At 38.4% G+C, this 10,572-nt stretch overlaps 1 protein-coding gene across 1 annotated transcript in view; it reads right to left on the reverse strand.

Annotated features, from left to right (window-relative positions):
• The window catches only part of LOC106922715 (plexin-B2-like), a 120,976-nt gene extending 111,633 nt beyond the window's left edge, over positions 1-9,343 (reverse strand). Inside the window, exon 1 of the mRNA XM_088003291.1 lies at positions 8,934-9,343. The gene's annotated coding sequence lies outside the window, so the exon portion shown is untranslated. The remainder of the gene's footprint in view (positions 1-8,933) is intronic.
• Positions 9,344-10,572: the final 1,229 nt, after the last annotated feature.

A 10,572-nucleotide genomic window follows, 5' to 3' on the forward strand; every position in this document is an offset into this window, starting at 1 on the left:
ATCTTGTTTGTTATACAACTTCTAATTATTTGGACTTTGAATTCAAATCTATAACCGATTTTCTCTTTCAATTACCAGAGAAAGTCATAATATTATCAGAATAAAGTAGTAAATTTATGAGAACGCCAAACCAAAAAACCACCAACAATGTAAATGATGAGTATAACTTATACTAAAGTATAATAATTACTTTATGATAACAGTTTTTACATTTATCATCCAGTTTAAAGATGGATGATAAAACTACTGATTGCAGCTCGATGTGAGGAAGTTTTCTGCTGCTTTCGCCACATGGACAGAAACGTAACGCCACAGTCTCAGCTGATTTCTGACAGGAAGTGAGCGGCAGATAAAAGCCATGATCAAACACTAAACTCAGCCTTTTTATTTGTACTTATATCAAAGTAAGTACAAAGTATATGTTAAAATTTAAATCAGGAATGTTGAGCATCAGAATAACTTTAATATAACTCCAAAGTCTCATACTTTAGACTTGGTATAAATGTGTTAATTTTTAACAAATCAGCATTAAATAATTATCAGGACTTTGAATCCAACAGTTTAGTGTTTATTTCTGACCTGAGCCGGTCACATAAAACCCTGATAACTCCACCAAAGTTTCACTATATTAAGAAGGTTTTACTGGTAAAATTGCGTCTTTATTCTGCTACTATTGTGACTTTATTCTCGTCCTGATAATCTGTCATACAACTCACAGAATGGAAGACTGAAATAAAAGACACTTTTTGAAAGCAATTTCTGTAATTTGTAATTTATTTTCTTTTTAAAAAAAATAAAGCCTGAACAATAAAAACTTAAAAATTAGAGAATAAGTTCTTGGTCGTCTCGCCTTCAGAGCCGTTTCCTCCCCACAAACTGCAGAGCCTGCAGGCGTGTCATTAGGCGACACATGGTTTTAATCAGAGCCCACACACACACACACACACACACACACACACACACACACACACACACACACACACACACACACACAGACCTCGTCACCTTTAAGAGCCCAGAACCATGCAGACCTGATGCCCTTCACGCCACGCACAGGGTTTCACTTTGGCAAAAGTGCAACTCCCCCAGATCTTATGGCAGGTCAGGTTGGGATGTCAGCAAACGGTCCAGGTGTGCAGAAATTCAGAGTTTAGATGTGAAGCGGCAGGAAAACCCGCCGCCGAGACCAGATTGATGTTCCAGGATTTCCTCAACACAGACATTCCCACTGGAAACCGAAAACTTTCCACATCCCAGCCAGATTACTGCATGACCTGGATTTAAAAATGAAACCTCTGATTTTAGCCAAAAGAAAGATTAGAAATGACAGAAAATATGTTCCAAAAGTAGCTGTCATTTCTCTGAGGGGAAGAATTTTTAATTATGAAAATATGGTAATATTAGCAGAATGTCTTAAGATTGTGAAAATGCAAACTAATCAGTAGCAGATTAATCATTTTTAACCACAGTCATGCTATCATAACTGAAGTTTCGTTAGCATGACCTTATTAGCATATGTAGCTTAAGATCCATATTTTCCAAAACAATGTAAAAAATCTTTCTGATTTCTGTTTCAGGAGAAAATACAACTAAGATTTACACCTGGGTTAAAACAGAAGCTAATCTGAACGAGCTTCTGAGCTTTTATGCTGCCGTCAAACAGAAAGGAGTCAAGGACACACACACACACACACACACACACACACACACACACACACACACACACACACACACACACACACACACAGCTCCATCTTCTGCAAACACGACCTTTGGTCACTTGTTGATAGAAACACGTTCGTTCTCTGGTTCTGCAGCTGAGCCAACATATAATCTGTTAATCTGACTTTCTTTTCACGGCTGATTGTAAAACCACTAAATGTTGTTTCAGTTCAGCTGGGCTGAAGCCACAGAAACTAGATTCTGTTATTTTATAAATAAATATCTAAACTTTAAGTTTTGGGGCTGATTTCATCTGCAGTAGATCCGAACGACCCACCTTCATGCTGATGCAACCTCCACCCAGCAGCAGCAACTCTCCTCCAGGTTAATTTTCTACAAACCGTCTCTTTCCTCTGGTGGTTCGCTGCCAGTTTGGCCCCTCAGGACGCAGAAAACGAAGAAGACGGGAAATTTATTAACTTTTCCTTTAATTAGGAGCCTGTTTACAACGGTTCAGGGGGATTTGTTGAGGCTGAATGAAATTTCTTGATTTGGACTAAAATGACTTATAATCCGTCTGATTCTGATCAATTAAAGTGACCAGAACCCTGAGGAGAACTGGGTTGGACATTGGTTAAATAACGCTGGAAGTATTTTTTTATTATTTACTTTAAATAATTAAATATAAAATATATTCTACTTAATTTGTTTTTTAATTATTTCATTACAAATTTTTCTTATTGAACATTTATCACAAAACTTGACTTCCTTTTAATTTTTACATTTTATTTATATTTTTAATTTAGTTACAAACTTGTTCCTCTTTTATTTAAAACTTTTTTCATATTGAACACATAAGATCTTAAAACTTCTTTTTATGTTCATTTTTTTGTTTGTTTCATCTTAATTTTTTTTACGTATTTTCAAACATATTTTTCAACATTAACACAAATTTAGAAACTCTTTTTCAAAACCTTTTTGGGGATTTTCCCCCAGACTGAACGTCTAAGATCGTGAAACTTGTTGGTCTTTTTTAGCTCGTCGTCAGACAGGAGCTTCACATGGATCCATCTCTTTACATGCTGAACTTGTGATCCTCTGCAACAAACCCACACAATAGACCTACACAACAGGAACAGCCAGTAATTAAAGCCTTTGTATGACGAGAAATGGAAATAGAAGTTGGCTGGAATCATTCGACTGAAGGGCATTGTAGTTCTCCTCCTCCACTGCTTTTTGTCTCTGCATCTCCTTTCATGTTTCCATTCTTTACCAAGCAGAGCCTTTTATTCACTTAATGATTACTCTGTCTTTCTGGAGTGCAGCGCCTCGCTTCTGACTGACGGGATGCTGAATTAACGGGGAGAGACGGAGACGGCGCCCAGGTTGCTAAACGGCCTTCTGCGCTCGCCGCTCTTCACTCGGCGGCGGAGGAGGATCCATCATGCTTTGCTGCTGAGTGCGTGACAGGTGGCTACAAGCGGCGTGCATATGTATCGCCAGTCAAGATGATGAAGCTTAAAGGCCGTCTGGGGTGAAATAAAATGACGCCTCACGGCTGGAAGACTGCAGACATTGCACTCTTGGGAGTTTTGCAAAAGCGTGATGCTGACAAAACTGATGTACAAATTGTTCCATCAACAAGACAATGTGGGGTGTGTTGATGGGATTTTTCCCCTCTCGCTCCCTGAGCATCACAATGCGGCCGACGGACTGAAATAAGGAAACAATAGGGAACGATCAGCAGAACGTCTACATCTCTGCACTGCTTCCATAACCACCACAGAAATCTCCTTCAGCAGAGTCGCAGAAATGAACGACATTAAATCGACAGATTATTTCACGATTTGTCACAATGCGGAGGCTCAAACATAACGATTTGCATTTGAATTGAAAATGTCACCGACGAGTCTCTCTTGTTCTAAAGAACAAACTTTAAACCAGCTGCAGAAAATTATGACACCAAGGCAAAAACCTAAAAGTTTGACCAAAAATCTGGTCTAATAATTACTGCAAATGTCTCAGTACACTTGAAATAAAACAAAACTAACTTACAAGTAACTTTTCAGCAACAGACAGGAGCTGGTTTAAGTAAGTCATTATTTAATATTCATAAGGAAAAGTTGTAGTTCCACAGGCAGATTATTTCACTTACAACATGGGAAAAATGTTTGAAGTGAAATAATCTTTTAAAGAATTATTGACCTTAAACAAGCTCATATTTCTTGCTGAAAAGTTACTTGCAAGTTAGTACACTTGAATTAAGACAAAACTATGGAACTATTTTGTGTTTTTGCAGTGAATGTACAGTTTTGCATCTGATTGATGACCAGGCTCTGCTGTTCCCAAACTGACTCCAATAAAACAAACTGAACCAGCTGCAGAAAATGAGATGCACTGCAAAAAACAAGAAAAAACTTATCACTTATTTTTGGTCTCGATTTTGTGAAAATATCTCAGTATGCTTAAAATAAGACAAAACTAACTGAAAAGTAGATTTTCAGCAAAGTCTAAAAGCTTGTTTTAAGTAAATAATTCCTTAATAAAATGTTTTTAAAAGTACTAGTTTCACTGGTGCTAATGAAACATTTTTGCAAACTTACAAGTGAAATAATCAGACATTGTAACAGTTTTATCTTATTTTATCTTCCATCTTGCTAGAAAGTTACTTGTAAGTTAGTTTAGTCTTATTGCAAGTGTACTAAGACATTTGCAGTAGAAAATAAGACAAAAATACTTGCTAAGTTTGAGGAGTCAGCCAGCTGGGTTTGGTTTCAGGTGTTTTTCTCTGAGCCCATAAAGGAATTTATAGCCATTAATGACTAAATGATTGAGTGACAGAGCAATTAATCGCTGCAGCTGTGCTTCTGGAGATCGTGGCACGCACAGCAGGGGATCCTCTCTGAACCAGTGCTGTTATTATTTCTCCCCTTCACAACGCCGGCGCCAGATAGAATTTGCCAGAACCGCGCATTCCTGACTTCCTTACTTGGAGGTCAGCATACAACCTTGTCCTTCACTCACAGATAAGCTGCAGCGCCGCAGACGCAACACGCCGTCACTTACTGTGAAAACCTGAGGAGACCCGAAAAGATTTTAAGCTAAATCTATGGTGGACAATAAATAACAATATGTATCAAGACAGACACACTATCAGATGGAATATTCAATAAATAGAATAGTCACTGGACTCAGGTCCAGAACCGCACAGCATTCTGGGAGATGTAGGCAGAGGAAATGCTGTTGCTGCTCAACCTCTCACGGCTAGCTAAGCTAAACTGGAATCAACTAACTGGCTCACTCTTCGGTTGCCTAGCAACAGCCTGCTGGGTAACTTGTGCCGCAGCAGTTTAAGGTTCTGCATCACAACTGGTTACTGGATCTTTACAGCTTCACACCGGTTTATAATCTGTCGAAAAGTTTTTGTCATTTTCATGGGATTTTGTCCTTCAATAAACACTAAAAATGGATCTTACTCAAAAGTTGAATTTATTAAAGTCTGTAACAGTAAAAAGTAAAGTTCTGAACTTTTCTGAGAACAAACCTCCTCACCAAGACTTTAGATGAATATTACAGAGAAACTGGGACTTGAAGCCCTTTGGATATTTTGCATTGTTGGAAATGGAGAGTGAGAACAATGAGATGAAAAATCAGGACCGGTCTATATGTGTGATGTAGACCGGCCTCACCATCTGAGCTCCTCAGCAGGGCCTCAGCTTCACAATGCACCTCACTTCCATGCTGGATTCCCTCAAAGCTGCTTAAATTGTGCTTGAATGGCAGAAAATTAGTGAAGTGATCCGTGAATGGGGAGGAAAGTGCAGCCGAGACAGGAGGAACGCCACTGATTCATCACCAGACCAGCCGGACCGCATCCACCGGAGGCGAACGCCGAGCCGTGCAATTAAAGCTGCGGTCATTACACCCTTTTTAAATCCAACGCATCAATTTACCCCCACAACGTTCATCCCACAGCGTCACTGCGAGCTAACTCCCAGAACACCGGCGCCACAGGTGTTTCACATGTTATCATTTCTAAAGAGGAGGCAGACCAGATCGGCAATCAGCCAGACGGCCGTCCTCCATCACTGCTGCGCTCACAGCAGCTCATTACCAGCTGGACAAACAAAACACACCAGGAGGTGGCAAATATTTAAGATTGATTTGATAAATTATTCTCATTTGTTTTTGGGTCCAACAATTAATCAGCTTACCATTAATTGTTAATTAATGGCTTACTACTTTAAATATAGTTCAAATTGATTAACTAGTAATGTTCTTTAGTGGAACCAGTTAATAAAGGGATAAAGATGGCGGATATATAAACACCTTTGTTGTTAAGCTCATATGTCTATTAATTTAATAATTTATCAGCAAAAAGGGTTTAAAATGAAATATTTATTTATATCAACAAAATACCCGATCGGTCAATTAAATGGAATTATTCAGACATAAAACATAAAGGAATTGATGTGATTGCAAAGAGTTTTCACTTTGCTGAAAACTAAAATGAGATCATATTCTCAGGCCGGGTTGAGTCAACTCTGACCTCACCACCATAACTTCCTGTGACCAAAACGTTTGTTTGAGCGACTCCACCAGCAGCATTCCTCCAAACAGGTTTCAGTCTGAAACACGTACAGTGTAGACAACATTTTCTGACAGCTGAGTTTATAAACAAACCAACAGAACCTCCACCCTCTACTTAAGCCACGTTTAATAATCAGACAGATTTGCCAGGATCTATTTTCTTTCATGGTTGACAAAGCCTCCTGTATAAAAAGCTTGTAAACCGGATAAAACCACCTCGTCATTGTTCCTGGACAGTGTGTTTTATCGTGTGAACTTTTACTAACTAGAGCTGAAAGTGATGAATGTACGTCTGTATAAACAGACGTTGTAAGTGGGGATATTTATATGATAATGTAGGTGGATTTCATTATGTTTGCTCTGATTAGCATACTCAGTTACATTACAAGACGGTGCTGGAAAATGGAGGAACAGAGGTCAAGAATGGTTTTCTTTCAACACGACAGGCTGGAAATTTCCCAGACTCAGCAAATACGTTGCCTTTAAACCAATTTACTTACAAAATTGTGAAATAAATCTATTTTGGGAGGGCTGACTGACATTTTCCTGAGAACGAATGAGTCATTGCAACAGTTCAGAACTCAAGAAAACCATCACATCATCAGCGTAAGGTCTGACTCTAAACTCAAGCAAACTTTTAGACAAGATTGGTTTAATTCTTCAGGTTAAACAAAACTAACCTCCTGAGAATAAATGGCTTGTCTTGGTTCTGCTGGACCTCAGCGGAGTCCTTCAGTCATTATTAGGTGACAGAACTGGACGGGTTCCAGTCTGACCTAAATACCCATTTGTGTCAACAGGTAACTTCTTATTTGTACAGACAGAAATCACATGTGGGGTACCCCAAAGTCCAATCCTGGGCCCCCTTCTACTTAACATCTAAATAGCTCAGACCACAACAATTAATCAGATTAATACTGTGCAGATGATGCACAGCTCTATATTATGATGTCACCAGGTGACTCCGAACCCATCCAATCACAAGTCAATGTGTGTCATTACTTTGTTCAGATGGACAGAAACAGAAGTTGTTAAAAAAGAATGACGGAGAGTCAACACACACAGCTTCAGTTATTACAGGGTAAACTACAGATCAGGCTGAAATCTGAACTCAGATCTGAGCCTTCAGAAACACATAAATACGGTTACAAAGCCAGCCTTCTATCACCTGAAGAACAGCAAGATCTAGAGAAACTCATCGTTTATCTTTTGTCGCACTGATTACTGCAACAGTGTTTTCAGTGGCTCCCTGTAGCTCAGAGAATAAACGTCAAGATACTTCTGTTAGTTTATGAATCACTGAACAGCTAAAGATCTGCTGCTGTTGTATCAACCTTCCAGACCTCTCAGGTCTTCTGGTGGGGATGCAGAACAGAACCAGAACCAGAACCAGGACCAAACATGGAAAAGCACCATTCAGCTTCTACAACCACAAATCTGGAACAAACTTCCAGAAAACTGCAAAACAGTTGAAACGCTGAGTTCCTTTACATCAAGGCTAAAAACCCAGCTGGTTAGAGCTGCCAGTGATGATGGAATTTGACTAAGTGTAATTGTGATTGTTTGTTCCATAATTGGTTATTGTGTTTTTATAATGTAAAGCCCTTTGATCTGTCTTGACTAATCTATTATAGTACAGTCCACAGAGTTCATCATCGAGGTCGGCAGCTTTCATAAACGGCTTCGACACGCAACACTGGGAAAGATCAGAATGATGAAACGCTGTGCGATCCGTCCAAACTTACAAACATCCCACATGATTCCTGTAAATCCAGCGTCAAGGCGAGTTTGGATCTGTTTAGCTTTGAATCATTAACGAAGTTTTCACCACAGCAGGTTCTGGTTGGACTAACTTACCGCTCACGTCACAAGAATGTTGATTTATGTAAGGATAAAGCAACACTTCACTAGAAAATGAATCAGTAATGAAGTCACCTTCCTTCCTGCTGGAAGTTTCTGGATAAGTTTCAAAAGATTTGAAGACATTAAAGGAAAACTTGGCATCATTGGGTTGATCACTGATGATGACCCAGCAGTCCTGCAGATTCAGATTATGCAACTGTTATTTTTCCTCTTTTTTTTCTTCTGCTAAGGGTTTAGTTTGCAACCAAACAGTCCAAAAATGTGAAGCACTTCCTGTATCTGCTCCAAGCCAAGCCCCCTGTCAAAAGTTTTATAATAGAGCTGAGCAGGATAATAAATCCTCAAACTGCACGCTGGACTGGTTGGATCTTCCTGTTAGTCATAATACCAGCAAAGCAGAGTCTAAACATGCTGCAGATGTTTCTCAATAAGCAGCTCGGAGTCTATTTTAGTCCAAACTCACAAGATGAGGACAAAATTCACAGTTTATATAACATTTGGAGTCAAAGAAGCAGAAACATCTGGATTCAACACAATAAACAACATTTTGACCCATTCTTAAGCTTTTTTTCTGCTCCAATAATGATTTTAGCAGCTGTAGCCATTACAGCTAACTGATGAATCAATACTTCATACAGCATCTTATTTTAGGTCAGAATTCAGATTATCCAAACACGTTTAATAGTCAGAGCTCTTAAAATAAAGCTTTTACTCTCTTTAAATTCTCCCTGGAGCTTTAAACGTAGTTTTAAAAAATGAGGGAAACTTGTCTGTCAGTCTTGACAGCAGCGGCTGAAAGTGACAGAAGACGGACCAACCTCTGAATCCACACGCCGCCTTTTCCTCACGATATTCCAGAAAATGCGCTTCAAATAAACTCCCGGTGGTTGGCGGCTCCCGGAAAAGTTTCCAAATTCACATCCTGCTGTGAGGAAAGCGATTCGGGCCGAAATGAATCCTTGAAAGTGTCTCCTGAAGTTTCAGTTGAACGACATTCCCACGACAAAAAATAAATTAATTAAAAAACCGAGATTTTTACTTCTTTTTCTTTCCTTCGTCCCCCTGAAACTCGGCTAAATCTACATGTCCGAGTCCGCTGCGACCGAAAAAGAGTCCAGAAGAAGAGGAGCTCACGTCCAACTGGTTCTCCTTCCAGGAGCTTTGAAATGAGACGGGAGCAGAGCTTTTCTTCTTCCTCCTCCTCCTCCTCCTTTCACTAAACTCCCCGGAGGCAGGAGAAGCTGCGTCACGTACACAGGAGTTACCGCCGGAAGTTCCGGCTGCTCACTTTCGAAGTAAAACGCTTCCGAACGAAAACTGAAAATGAAGAAAAACACACCCAAAAAGTGGATAAAAAACAATTCACAATCATATTTGGACAAATCATAATCTAATTAATATAGCAATTTACTTTAGAGAAGCTTAAACACAGACAGTGATATATCTAAGGCAATTATTTATTTTGAGGAATAGCTTAAAGCTAATCAATTCCTACAATTAAAATGTTCAATCAATCAATCTATCAAATTTTATTTGTATGGCACATTTCAGCAGCAAGGCATTTCAAAGTGTTTTACATCATTAAACACAAAAACACAGAGTCATGCAACATTGAATCAACAATTAAAAACATTAAATTTCCTGCAGAGTCGAAGTTCTGCCCTTATGGGTGCCTCATCAAAAAAAACAAAAAAGGGGGTGAAAGGTGGACTCCAACCCGCACCCCTTTTTCAGAAAATGATACCACATCAGACCAATAAATAAATTATTTTTTAAAATAGAAATGTCGTGCTAAGACCTAAGTCAGATATCAGCAGCCTAAACTAATTAAAACAGAAAGCTAAGAAAAAAATATTTTAAGTTTGTCTTAGGTTTTAAAGTAAAGGGATTCTTCGTATTTTCTTTAATGGAACATTTAGTTTTTAGAAAACAACCCCACATGAAAGCATGAATGACATCAAAGATTTAAAAAATACATTGCAAAAAATAATCCCAACACTATCAGTGTAAGAAATAGTAAGGTTAGCATTATTTTTTAAGTTTAGATCTTGAAATACTGCTCAATTCCTTATGTTTTTTGTTTGTTTGCTTGTTTGTTTTTGACAAAGTTATGAGAAACTTGCAGTTCTAGATTTAGCGGTAGAGCATGCAGTTATTGCAACCACCAGCTAAAAGTTTTACCTAAGTAGCTGATTGATCAATACATATTAATTGAAAGTTTAGTGGAAGGAAAAACAGTGATCAAGCAGCAAGAATTATCACAGCCTTGAGAAATAAACAATCCTGAGCTCTTTAATTTTGTTTCCAAGAAGCAAAATGGAGTTTTATTTTGAAATTCCTTTCAGGAAGACAAGCTGCATCATAAAAAGTTTACTCACAAATTAAATTCTGGTTTAAATTAAAGAGAATTTTAAAATATATATATATATATATATAAAGTGTAATTAAAATCTGAGA

Source organism: Poecilia mexicana, unplaced genomic scaffold, assembly GCF_051168715.1.
Source record: "Poecilia mexicana isolate PSO_F unplaced genomic scaffold, ASM5116871v1 scaffold_23, whole genome shotgun sequence".
In the NCBI taxonomy this organism is placed as follows: domain Eukaryota; kingdom Metazoa; phylum Chordata; class Actinopteri; order Cyprinodontiformes; family Poeciliidae; genus Poecilia; species Poecilia mexicana.